The sequence below is a fragment of the Canis lupus genome, chromosome 19, assembly GCF_048164855.1.
Source record: "Canis lupus baileyi chromosome 19, mCanLup2.hap1, whole genome shotgun sequence".
NCBI classification, from domain to species: Eukaryota; Metazoa; Chordata; class Mammalia; order Carnivora; family Canidae; genus Canis; species Canis lupus.
The window spans coordinates 45,442,428-45,455,578 of record NC_132856.1 but is presented as its reverse complement, the minus strand read 5'-3'; the positions used below and the strand labels follow the sequence as shown (position 1 = coordinate 45,455,578).

Here is a 13,151-nt window from a genome sequence, read left to right as displayed (position 1 = left end):
TAGGAGAGGAATTGTGGGTGTGCTGATCTTTGCTCTAGGAAATTTTCCCAGAGCCTTGGGAAGGATCCAGCCTCAGGATGGTTTCAAAGTCAGACTGTCCCTAATGGTACAGTGGTTCAGATTTTAGCCTGGGAGATAGCTGACCTGGGTTTGGATCCCTATTTGACTTCTTGGCCCTCTAACCCTAGCCAATCACGTTGACTTCTCCCAGTGTCCATTTTCTCACTTGTCAAGTGGCAGTCCCTTGTGAGAAGTGTGGGTAACATTGGAAGTACCCCCATATGAAGTATAACATTGGCAGTACCCTGGGTGAAGTGGGTAGCATTAGCAGTACCTCATTCTGTGGTTATGAGGATTAAATGAAATCAGGCATGTAAAGTGCTGGCACCCCGCCTGATATCAAATAAAAAATTCAATAATTATTAGTCACTGTTATGCTTTTCTCTTCCTCTGTTAGTAACAAAATCTCTTGTCAAGATTTTTTTTTTTTAAGATTTTATTTGCTTATGAGAGACACACAGAGAGAGGCAGAGACACAGGCAGAGGGAGAAGCAGGCTCCATGCCGGGAGCCCAATGTGGGACTCGATCCCGGGCCTCCAGGATCACGCCCTGGGCGAAAGGCAGGCGCTAAACTAAACCGCTGAGCCACCCAGGGATCCCTCTTGTCAAGATATTAAAGATGATTCTTTCAATGTCCAAGAAGTTGTTGTCTGGGCTTTTCTGTAGCAGTTTGAAACTCTGTCACTTTCTCAATGAAGAGTCAGGCCCTTACCTTCCTGCCTCACTGATGCCTGAACACTCAGGAGGAGGCTTGGACCATGGGGACAACAGAGCCCCTGCCTTGGCAGTAGTGTCACTGTAGTCTTGGGGACAGATCTGCAGGGCCTGGGTCTTAGGCTGGATCTTAGTGCTGGATGTTTAGATAGGGCATGGGTTTGTGTGAGGCAGCTAGAGGCAGAGCACGGCAGTGGGGTGGGCCTTGGAGGAAGCAGGAAGGTCCCTTGTAAGGCTGGCTCAGTAAAGATGTAGGTGAGTGAATGCCACCGCCCTCATGGCCTTGCCCCTCTACCCTGTGCTGGCCTTGCAACCTCCCTTACAGGGAGGGCTGGTCGCCTGGGACCCTGGGTGACTTCCCACAGGATGTCTCCCTTGGGGTGGGATTGTCTTGGCAAGACTGCTTCAGAGACACTAGAGTGAAGTTGTTTGGACCTGGCCCCATGTAGGACAGTGTTTCTCTGGGATGTATGGTCTGTGTTTTCAACAATTGATGGTTTAGAACTGTGCCTTTGCCTGGAGGAAAAAGTGTGTTCCAGGCAAAGGCAGAGTGTGTGCCTACATGGTGGCCTAAGTGTATTGGTCCTGATTGTGCTGATTTTGGGTGTGTGTATGCATATATGCATGTATGTTTGTATGTCTCTGTGTGTTTGTGTGTGTACGGTGGCCCTGTATGTGCATATGTGCATGTCCACTGGCTCTACTTGCTAGAGTGGAGAGTGGAGCCTGACACGTGTAGTTACTCTGGCGTGTGCAAACGGAAGAAAGACAGTCCAGTCCACGCTGGACATGGACTCTGTGTAGCAGAGTCCTGCCTTGTGGGGCCTTCAGCTTATTTGGGTTAGTCTCAGGTACAGGCGAAGTCCCATTGAGGGCACAGTCTGAGCACGTGTGGCCCTTGCAGATTTCTTTACACTTTTTTTTTTTTTAAGATTTTATTTATTCATGAGAGACAGAGAGAGAGAGGCAGAGAGACAGGCAGAGGGAGAAGCAGGCTCCATGCAGGAAGCTCGATGTGGGACTCGATCCTGGGACTCCAGGATCACGCCCTGGGCGGAAGGCAGGCACCAAACCGCTGAGCCACCCAGGGATTCCCCCTACACTTTCTTCTTTTAAGGCAGTTTTTGTTACATTTACATTGTATCTTGTAACACTTCTACTGTTTTAGTACTAAGAGTTCTCCTTGATGCTAAGAAGTTTGACTGGAGGCAGAAGCAAATTGAGAGACTCTGGTCTCCTTGCCATTACACCCCAGAAGGCAGGCCCTTAACTCTTCTTAAAGCTTCTGTGCCGGCAGTTTGGCCTTGGCTACTTTGTTTCACTTGGAGCAGGGTTCGCCAGGCATCTGATCTTCAATGCAGTTTCCTTCCTGCTCCTTAGATGCTAGCTCTTGGGCCATGTCAGTAGAACTAACCAGCAGGGTTCTGTGTCTACCCCATCCTCCTCTTCGTCCCTCCTCTTCCCTCTCCCTGTGACACTCGTGTGAGGGTACATGATGGGAAGTGTCCATGCGGACACTGGTGAACTCTGATGACTGAAAGAAGCCAGCTGCAGCTCACCTTCACCTCCAACCTTTTTTTTTTTTTTTAAGATTTATTTATTCATGAGAGACAGAGAGGCAGAGACACAGGGAGAGGGAGAAGCAGGATCCATGCAGGGAGCCCAACGTGGGACTCTATCCCAGGTCTCCAGGATCACACCCTGGGCTGAAGACAACTCTAAACCGCTGAGCCACCGGGGCTGCCCCCTTCACCTCCATCTTGACCTCAGTTTACCCTGTAGGGCAGGGAGTGGTGAAGACAGTTGATGGTTCTGTGAACAGGAGCCCCTCCTGTTCCTGACATCCTCTGATCATACTTCTATTGTTGAATGTATTGTCAGGAAGATATGGCATCTGTTTACATCATTTCTCTTTTTTTTAACTTAATTTTAAAAATTATTTATTTTTTAAAAGATTTTATTTATTCATGAGAGACACAGAGAGAGAGGCAGATAGAGAAGCAGGCTTCTGGCAAGGAGCCCGATGCAGGACTCGATCCCAGATCTCAGGATCACACCCTGAGCCGAAGGCAGACACTCAACCGCTGAGCCACCCAAACGTCTTTTCTCTCTTTTTTAAAAAAGATTTATTTACTTGAGAGAGAGAATGAGGTAGGGGAGAGTCATACTCACTGCTGAGAGGCTCAATCCCACGATTCTGGGATCATGACCTGAGCCAAAGGCAGACACTGACTGAGCCACCCATGTGCCCCCATTTCTCAATTTGTTCTTAATGTTCTTACATGTAGTGTAAGCCACTATTTACTGATAGATGTTGCCATTGTTATAGTTTCTTATCCTTTTGCAGCATTTTAGTCCTGCAGTTTTTGTGATTGTTGTGGTACATTATCAGAGTTTGCAGCAGTGATGAAGCGTCTGGAGCCAGGAACCAGCTCGCTGGCTTGGACTTTGCTGCAAGGCCTCAGGACTCTTGGGCTGGCCATGTGGCTTTAGTCAGGGCCATCAGTACCACAGTGTGGTTGGTGGACAGTTCCAGCCACTTCTTACAAGTTACCAGATGAAAGTACCTGCCTGGCTCAGTCGGTAGAGGGTATGACTTTTGATATTGGGGAAGTGAGTTTGAGTCCCACTTTGAGTGTAGAGATTACATAGAAATCTTCTTTTTTTTTTTTTTTTTTAAGATTTTATTTATTTATTCATGAGAGACACAGAGAGGGGGGGTGGGCAGAGACACAGACACAGGCAGAGAGAGAAGCAGGCTCCATGCAGGGAGCCTGATGTGGGACTCGTTCCTGGGTCTCCAGGATTATGCCCTGGGCTGAAGGCAGGCGCCAAACCGCTGAGCTACCCAGGGATCCCCCCAAGATTACATAGAAATCTTAACAAAGTTACCTGATGGATTATTTGGCCTGTGCCCTGATGGTCAAAGAAACTGAATTCTGCCACTTAGGGAAGCTTGGTTGGTCAGATGGTTATAGATTATTTTGTATTTAAAGACCTAGTGTCAGACTGCATTTCCAAAATTCTTCCAAGTGCACCTTCCTGTCTGAAACTCGAGGGCATCTGGAAGGTTTGTGGTTGGACACACCGACTGTGTTACCTGCCTGGGTACTCACTAGCCCCTCTGGATTTGGATTTAGGTAGATCTTTAAGGTTTGGGGAAAGGAAACTACCAGTTAAATAGACCGGAGTCACTGATTCTCAGTCTCTTATTGCCAGCTGGAAGATAGTACCCTTCTTGGGGATCAAGGTGGCATGAGGTTGCCTGAGGCTCCAGGTTCATCCAGCTATAATAGGATGGCTGGCGGGTACTTTCCTTGGCAGTGAGAAGGTGGCTGGAGGTGGAGTGGGGTTTAAAGGTAGAAGCTGGAGGTCCTCCCCCATTTATATTTCTTTGAGATTTCTGCCATCTTACCACTGCTGCTGACCAACCAAAATAGTTGTCTTGGACCTTTCAAAAAGAAGTTATGTGAACTACTGTAGGTAGATTTTGTTTAGATTTCAGGACTAAAGTTCTTTTCTTCTAGGCCCAGGTCTTTATTTGTATGTATACTTTGGAGCTGTCTTTAGAATGCTGCTCCCTCTAGGTGCTCTTGAATAACAACAAAAGCTTTCCCTTCTCCCATCCAAAGAAAGATACAGTTCTTTAAATATTGGCCAGTACTTGCAGAAGATTACCAGATTGTGGCAGTCTATCTGCTTATCCCCCTACCCCCCTATAAATTTGAGTATAGTTGACACATAATGTTACATTAGTTACAGGTGTACTAGTTGGAAGTACTGCCTCACCAGGACTGCCTGTTGTTGGAAGATGGCCTGTAGGGAAGTAAACTCAGCTCAGCCCATGGCCTTTATGCTGCTCCTTAGACTTAGTATAATTTACTGGTCTTTGCTCTGCTCATGAATATGCAGATCAGGGTTGGTGCCTGTGTTGTCACCAAATGAGAGTGAGTAGGTTACTGATTTAGGGGCTGTTCTTACAGCTTGGAGAAGGTGGTGGCTTTGCTCCTGTTCGCATGGTCATGCAGGCTCTAGGCCACCAAGACCTGGTTGAGGAAGCACTTGGTGCCTGTGGCTATGGCCTGGGATGCCTCAGTGATAATGGAAGATAACTGTCCACTGGTGAAAGGAGTCTTAACCTTTCTAAGAGGTTGCCTTTGTGATAAATAAGGTATTGCTTTAAAAAAAAAAAAATCAAGAAAACTTGGCATAAGAATAGAATGGCTGGAGGTTTTATTTTGTGACATGAAGATAAACACAACCTGGCTGCCAGCTATAAAGTTAATACAGCTGATTGAGATGCTGTAAGACATGGAGGCAGCCTGGATGATGTGTTCTTGGGAACAAGGCTGGCTGCCATTAGGTTTTCTGTTGACTGCCTTATAGATGGAGGCGATGTCTTCTGCAGGTGGGACTTTCTGTGATCCTTACTCCCAAATTTTCCTGTTTTGACTGGTCCTGGAGACTCAGCACCACTCTTTAGTTATCTCAAGAGGATTCTTTGCATGTTTTGCAGTCACAGATCACACAGGGATATAATGTGTTTACAAAGGAGACTGACTGACTACCTGCTTGACCTAGCTAGGCAGGGAACCTAAAAAACAATCATTTTTGCTCCTCTTACTTTTAATCTCTCCTGGAGCAGCTGACCAAGAGACAATGCACTCTGGGCATTCCTATCTGAAATGATAGGCAATAAAATGCCCTCCCTCTTTGTGTTGGGTACCTCATGTTGGAGTCACTTGATGCTATTTTTCTAGACAGCATCCATGGATTTAGCCAGTGTGGTGAATCCCCTGGGCCTGGCTCTGCCTCACAAGATAGGTGGGCTTGATGCTTAAAACTTTAGGGGGGCGGGTACAGTGTTTCCTTTCCACTGACAGTGATTGGGCTAGTTGCATGGGTCTCCCTTGTATAGAGTTGGTTGTGTCAGGAGTTCAGGGCTTGCACCCCTGGAGGGCCTGTATAAGTGTTACCACATCTGGCCCAGGTGCTCCAGGGAATAGGTTTGAATTGGGCTGTGTCTTCTCTGGCTTCCATTTTATGAAATGTTTATTTCCAAGATGAGCTACTCATTTTTACCATTCACCCACCAGGCATTGCTTGATTTCCTTGGGTTTTGTCTGTGAGATGGGGCTGGGAGAGATACATCCCAGAGAGATGGGATGCAATGGGAAGTCAGAGCTGGGGTGAGATAGGCATACTTAAAGTCCATCTGAGACATAATGTTACTAGTGCTGCTTGCATTTTACCGTTCTAAGTTTTTCCAGTGCCATTTTGTGTAGTTTCTTTGGAGAGTGGAAGGAAGGATTGGTTAATAAGTGGAGGATGTCAGGGACTTAGCTGGTTTGGGAAGCAGTGTTCTAGAATCATACATTTGGTTGTGGGTACACAAGGTCTATGGGCTTTGTTCTATACACATTTTGGCTCCAAAGGGTTAAAATGATATATGTGGTTCTACCTTAAGAGAGGTTGTGCTGAATGAAATAACCTAGACACAAAAAGACAAATACCGTAGGATTCCACTTACATGAAGCCCCTAGAGTAGTCAGATTCAGAAAGTCAGTAGTCCAGAAAAAGTAGAATGACATGTGCTAGAGGCTGGGGTGGATGTAATGGTGAGTGTTTAATTGGGGACAAAGATTCAATTTTGCAAAGTGACAAAGTTCTGAAAATGGATGGTGTTGGTGTTGATAGTTGCACAACAGTGCGAATGGACTTAACCGTACACTTAATAGCTAAAACGGTCGACTTGATGTTACCTGTATTTTGTTACAGTGAAAACAATCAGAACCTTTCTGAATTCAGAAATATTCTGCATCTTTATGAGCATGTATTTTTTTCTTCCCAAGAGTTAGTTTAGGGAGAAAAGAACAAAGGCACTCACTCACATTTTGATGGCTTAACTTGTGCCAGATACTATGAGGTTTAAGAAAAAAAAAAAAAGGATATGGATATGTGTGATTCTAGAACATTCATTGTAACATCATTTTGGGAATGTTGGAGCACAGGGATTCCGTAGGTGTTCTTTGGTCTCCTTAGGGGTAGGGCTTGGGTACACATTCTCCAGCTGTGTGGAGTGACACAGGACTCAGAGTCTTCAGGGGACTTAGGAGAGCAGAGTCCAGAAACAATCTGAGGTCTTTTCTGCTCCAGTAGAGCTCTCTACTTGGCTTAGAGCTTGAAGGTATTTCTTGTTTTCCTATGGCTATTTGTCAGCTGATTTCCTTAATATAGCTCATATTGGTGCACATACACAGAATGGGAGACACCAGTTCTCAGGTTCTTGTTATTAACAGAGATGTTATTTCCTCTTTTGTTCTTGTGACATTTTCTTCAGGATGTCCTTTAATAATGTAACACACCAAGCATCTTCAGTGCTAAAAACTACACTAACACTTCAGATGTTTTCCGAAGTCTCTAGATAGATATAGACATTTGATTCCTAAACATTTTAAATATGGGGGTTTATATGAAGTATTGAACTTCTGTGTGGACTTGGACAGGGCAACTGCCGGGGGGTGAGAGTGAAAACTCTAGATAGGAGTTGAAATATTTTGAGGAACAACATTAATCACACTATTCAAAGTAAAGCTAGTTGCTTCTGAGAGCCTTCCTGCACCAGGACCTGTCACTTGGTCCTCAGGATAGTCATAAGGCCTGAGGGTCTGCCCAAGGGGTCGATGGCTCCTGCAGCTAGTCAATGATTCATCAGGAGGAAGTGCTAGAACATTCAGGATGGTTTGGTGGTATGAAAGGGAGGGATTCCTGGAATGCCCAGGAAAAGGGGGTATGGTGGAGTGAAGCCTTGGAGAGGAAAGGGATCTGTTGGAAAGGCTGTGCTGAGGGTTTAAGGATAGGATAAGAAAGGAGGAGGGGAGTATAGGGTGTGGGTGCCATGAGTGCAGGGGTAGCTCATGCTTCTCAGCAGTGACAGAGGAAATCTTTCCAGATGTAAGGCTGTAAAGGCCTCTAGAACCTCTGAATGCCATTCTCCGAGCTCTTTGCCTTTCTCCAAACAGCAGCGTAAGAGAGTGGGGAGAGCTTCCCCCCAGAGGTTGTGGTGGTGCTGTGGCCTTGCCTATCTCCATGTTACTTCTTCCTGGTGTTGACTTGCTATTCTAATTAAGGGTAGAGTTTATATTTATATTGCTTTGTTTTTGCCTCAGTTCCATGGTGGAAACATAGTGTGGTTGGGTATTTATAACTGATGGAGGATGCCATTTCCTCCTTCTGTTTCATTAGGCATTGGATAAAGAGATGAACAAGAGCTTTGCTTTTTCTCAAGAGTGTTTGGGGAAAAGAGCCTAATGGGATGCTGGATGTCAAATGTCAAGATCAGCTGTGCTAAGTGTTGAGGCTATAGTCCTCACTAATAGAGAAAGGAATGGGGGAGGGACTGGAAAGGGAGAGGATGCTTGAGTAACAGGTGCTTGAGTCTGAAGGATGAGTGGGAGGACAGAAGGGCTTTCCCAGTGGTGGGAACACTATGTGCAAAGGGCCAGTGGTAGAGGCTAGATGTGGTAGTATGAAGAATTGAGACAAGGCTAGTGTAGTTGCAGCCAGAAATGTGGTGTGCGTATATACATATATACATGCATGTCAGATGACTTCATAGAGTCACTGTAGGCCTAAAGCAAGCAGGGCCTCGAAGGTCAGGGTAAGACGTTAACAAGCATTGGGGGGCTTGAGGGGCTTTAGGAATGGCTACACTGGTAGGGTGTGGTGAATGGATGATCAGTCTCACAGTGAAGGCATAGCTTACCATGGCAAAGAGAAGAAAGGCAGGGGCAGATCAGGGGCCTGGAGGGCGTATACTGGTTGTTAACCTCAGTGGATGCCTACTAGGTTTGCCAGTGGAGATAGGCCAGTTCTGGTTGCCAAGGACGGGCTTGTGTAGCTGGCCTCACTGCTGGCTCCTTGGCCCTCATGGGACTGGTTCTTCACCTCTCTAGTATGCCAAGTCATGCTCTCCCCTACTCCATGGGGACATAGGGTTAATGAGGCTCCATGCTTTGGAGAGAGCAGATACTGCTTTGTGCCCTGGGGCTGATACAAAGCTGGAGCATCTCCTTGGTGTGCCTGTGTCCTGACTTTTTGTTGTGGTGTGCCACTCTGTCTGGGTCATCTCTGTCCCTTTGATACTCAGCACAGCCTGTCAGGGCTGCAGTTTCCTCCTGCTTTCAAGGATCAGGTAGTCCATGTTTTCAGCTTCTGGGGCTGTACTGTCTCTGTTGCTGTTACTCAGTTCTGCCTTATAGATGGAAGCAGCTGTGGACAGTACATACTTGGGTGGGTGTGGCTGTATTCCAGGAATACTGTTTGCCAGGACAGCGCAGGCAAGTTTGAAGACCCCGGATTAGAAAGTGGAATCGTTGGCCCAAATTAATCATTCCCTAGCCAGCCAGCACGTGGAGCAGTATGACCTCTGGGCTTGCTTGTGATGCTTTACTGTTGTCCAGCCTCAGTTTCTCCCTTTCTGATAGAGCTGACCAGGGAATTCCCTCATTGATAATTTGGTGGTGCAGTCGCTAAGACCTTTGCCAGGGAGGGGCTGGGTAACATTTTTTCTTCAGGAGCACTCAGTTTTCATGGACCAAGTATACTTTGTGAACTTAGAGGTGGGAGAAGGTGAAAGGATATTGTTAGATTCCATCCTGGAGTTTTGGCCTAATGTTGTGTTTCCAGAACTGGATTAGAGCCAGGGTGGTAAATATTTGGTTACAGATACAGTTGAAGAATTTTTAGATTGCACAAATGTTTGATGAGTGCAGATGGTGGTAGAAGGAGACCAGGGGTGTATAGCTTCCATAGGGCTTGGGGGGGTGCCTTGGAGAGCCCAGACTTCGTGGTCAGATGACTGTGGCCCCAGAGACCCATCCCTGTGTTGGCCTTGGGTACTGTAACTGTAACTGGAGCGTATCCTCAGAACTGGAGTTCCCCAGACAACAGCCAGTTCTTGGCCAGTGCTCCTCCCCTCAAGTTTAAAGGGAGCCAACCTCACTTGCCTGAGCTAGAGAGGATGAAATGGCAACAAAGGACTTCTGTTCCCCAAAGTGCAGTGACTTGATTTCATGTAAATTACCATGGCTACCTTCTTACCAAGTGTGATCTCCCTTTGACTGAGAAATCATTGTGTTTGGGTGGGTTGCAGAGTTGAGGTGGTGTGTGTATGTGTGTGCACGTGGGTGTGCGTTTTTCCCAGGTGTGGGGTCAAAGCCAAGCCATAACGATTTATCAAGGGAGTAGAAGAGTCTCTTATGAGTTGGTAATTGTGTACTTAAGGGTTACTTGATACTGTTTTAAATGTATGGGTTGGAAATAAAAACAGTAAAAGCTCTTTCAACCGAGCCAGTGCAAGTGGATGGCAAAACAGTCCAGATGATGTATCGTAAAAAACAACTACAGTTTATTTCAGAGAAATGCTCCTGGTTTTGATGGTGCTAAGTGATCTCCACTTGGTTTCCACTCCTTTGTGAATTTCACACAATTTGAATGGAGGGACTGTTGGTGTGTGGGATCCTCAGATAGGTTCCTACTTCTTCAATGTTAAATCATCCCCACCCATTCATTCAAATATTTACCAGGCACCTGGTATGTGCATGAAATAAAATCACGCATCAGGCAGACAAGACACCCCTTTCCTTGTGGCATTTACGTTTTTATTGGGTGAGAAAGTCCACAAACAGAGTAGCTGCATAATGTGGAGTATGCAGGGAGGCTAGGCCTGTGGGAGAGAAGGAGCAGGGTGGGCCTCTGCAGAGACATTTTGAGCAGTGACTTGAGCAGGAGGGACATGGAAGGGTCTGCCATCTGTGGGGTGAGAGTGATTGAGGCTGAGGGAGCAGGTGTAGTACAAACACCGTAGCAGCTCCTGTTAGAACAGGCCATACACAGACATTTCTGAGAAACTGTGTGAAGCTGAATATGAACTGGATGTTTGCTGACATTTAGGGATTATTATGTGGTAGTTATGTTGTCAAAGGTCATTTTCAATTTGGGATGCCAGTTGAAAAAGTGATTGTTAAAATGATAAAATATCTGGGATTTCGTTTAAAACATAAAAAGACCCGAAGGTAGGGGGTTGCCTGATGTGTTGGAGGCATGACCAGGAAGCCAAATGGCTGAGGCAGGGATGAGCAGGGTGGGCACCAGAGAGTCCTCTGGGGCCAGGAGACGATAGTACTTCACTCAGCAAACACCAAACCCGGTGTGCCCAGCAGAGGTACAAGAAGCTGTTGGGCTTTAGATGTGTTTGATGGCAGAACCAAATGCAGGGACTGACTAATGGCAGTCCCTGATGGACTGGATAGTGGAGTAGTCTTATCAAGAGGACAACTCCAGCTTTTAATCTGAGCAGCTGAAAGACTGGGTTTGCTGTGACCTGAAATGGGGAAAGCTGTGTTTGAGTGTGAGAGTCTTGGACATTGCATTCTATCCCATGATGCACTCTGTATGTTGTGATGACACATTAAGATGGCCTTTTTCCTTGCAGGGTTAAACTGTCCAAGAAAATGTCGTCCAGTGTGTCTTGTGGTCTTGCAGAGTAGGATACTGGTTCTTTGTCGAAAATCAGTTGTACACGGTGCATAGGTATATTCTGTTCATCCATCTCTTGACTGACAGTCTTTGTCACACTGTCCTGAGAGAGGCAGAGGGAGAGGAGCATCTAAAGCAGTCTCTAAGCCCATTGCAGAGCCCAATGTGGGGCTTGATCTCACAACCCTGAGATCATGATCCGAGACCCGAGCCAAAATCAAGAGTCGGATGCTTTACTGACTGAACCACCCAGGTTCCAGTTGGTTACTGTAGTTTTATGGTAAGTCTTGAAATCAGATAGAGTAAGTCCTCCAAATTTGTTCCTCTTTTTCAATTGTTCTCATTATTCTAGGTCCTTAGCATCTTCGTGTAAATTTAGAATCAGATTATTGGGCAGCCCCGGTGGCTCAGCGGTAGCGCTGCCTTCTGCCCAGGGTGTGATCCTGGAGACCCGGGATCGAGTCCCACGTCACGCTCCCTGCATGGAGCCTGCTTCTCCCTCTGCCTGTTTCTCTCTCTCTCTCTGTCTCTAATAAATAAAAAATCTTTAAAAATTAAAAAAAAAAAATAGAATCAGATTGTTTTTTCTACAAAAAAAAAAACCCAAAAACATACTGGGGATTTTTTATTGGGACTGTATTCAATCTGGATCAATTTGGGGGTGTATTGACACCTATGGACAAGACATCTCCATTTAGATTTTCCTTCATTTCTCTCAGTGATGTCTTATTGTAGTTGCATTTTTATAGGCCTTGAACATCTTTTAAAAAATTAAACATATCCTGGGGTGCCTGGGTGGTGTTGGTTAAGTGTCTGACTCTTGATTTTGGCTTAGGTCATGATCTTAGGATCCTGGGACAGAGCCCCACTTTGGGTCTGCACTCAGTTGGGAGTCTGCCCAAGGGTTCTCTCCTCTCCCTCTGCCCTTTCCTCTGTGTGTGCCCTATTTATTCCAAAATAAATAAGGGTACATTTCTTTTAAGGTTTTATTTATTTACTCATGGGGGGGGGGGGGGCAGAGACACAGGCAGAGGGAGAAGCAGGCTCCATACAGGGAGCCTGATGTGGGACTCAATCCCTGTCTCCAGGATCACGCTCTGGACTGATGGCGGCGCTAAACCGCTGAGCCACCCTAAATTTTGGTTTCTTTAAAAATTTAAGTATTTCATATTTATGCTATTTTAAATGGATTTTTAAAAATCTGTGTGGAAATATTGCTGACTTGTATTGACCCTATTTCTGAAGATTCAGGGTAGGTGTTCCCTCTTTGTGGCAGAGTGAGGCCATGGCTCAGGAGATCTGAAAGAACTAGGATTAACAATGTCCACTGGTTTTTTTTTGTTGTTGTTGTTCTGAATGGGGCCAAGAAACAGCGACAGGAAGTACCCCCCTCCCCAGGAACTAGCCCAGGTGGTGGCTGCAGCTAGTGCTGGGCCTCACGGAGGAGGATGCCATGTGCTCCTTGGTGCCCAAAGGTCTTTCCATAGAGTTCACTGATACTTGCTTATTTTGCAAGTTCTCCTGTGGAAGTGTTTCTCACTATCCATGAACTGTGAATTGCTGTGAACCCAGTTTAAAAATAAAGGTTTCATATCAGAGCCAAGCTCCTGGTAGTCATGTGGGCGCAAAGAATGACAACTGAGGTGATACAGTATTCTGCAAGCTACAACTGACAGCACTGCCCTGGGATTTGGCTGGTTCTCTAGGTTTAGCCTCTGTGGGTGGAGCCCTGCATGTCTGATGTCACAAAAGAGGGGGAAGTCCTGGGGCCACGTTGTCTCTATGACCTTGAGAGAGTTCTGAACATTCTTGATCCTTAATTTTCCTGTCTGTAAAA

At 46.1% G+C, this 13,151-nt stretch overlaps 1 protein-coding gene and 1 long non-coding RNA gene across 10 annotated transcripts in view; one reads left to right on the top strand and one right to left on the bottom strand.

Moving 5' to 3' along the window:
• The window catches only part of GATAD2A (GATA zinc finger domain containing 2A), a 114,649-nt gene that overhangs the window by 33,748 nt on the left and 67,750 nt on the right, over window positions 1-13,151 (top strand). The window contains exon 1 of one of the 8 annotated variants that reach the window (XM_072786592.1): window positions 6,814-6,962. The exons of the other annotated variants lie outside the window; for them this stretch is intronic. The gene's annotated coding sequence lies outside the window, so the exon portion shown is untranslated. Of the gene's footprint in view, window positions 1-6,813; window positions 6,963-13,151 lie in introns of those variants that run through there. 8 annotated transcript variants of the gene reach the window in all.
• The window catches only part of LOC140610484 (uncharacterized), a 44,440-nt gene that overhangs the window by 25,533 nt on the left and 5,756 nt on the right, over window positions 1-13,151 (bottom strand). The gene's annotated exons all lie outside the window — the stretch shown is intronic.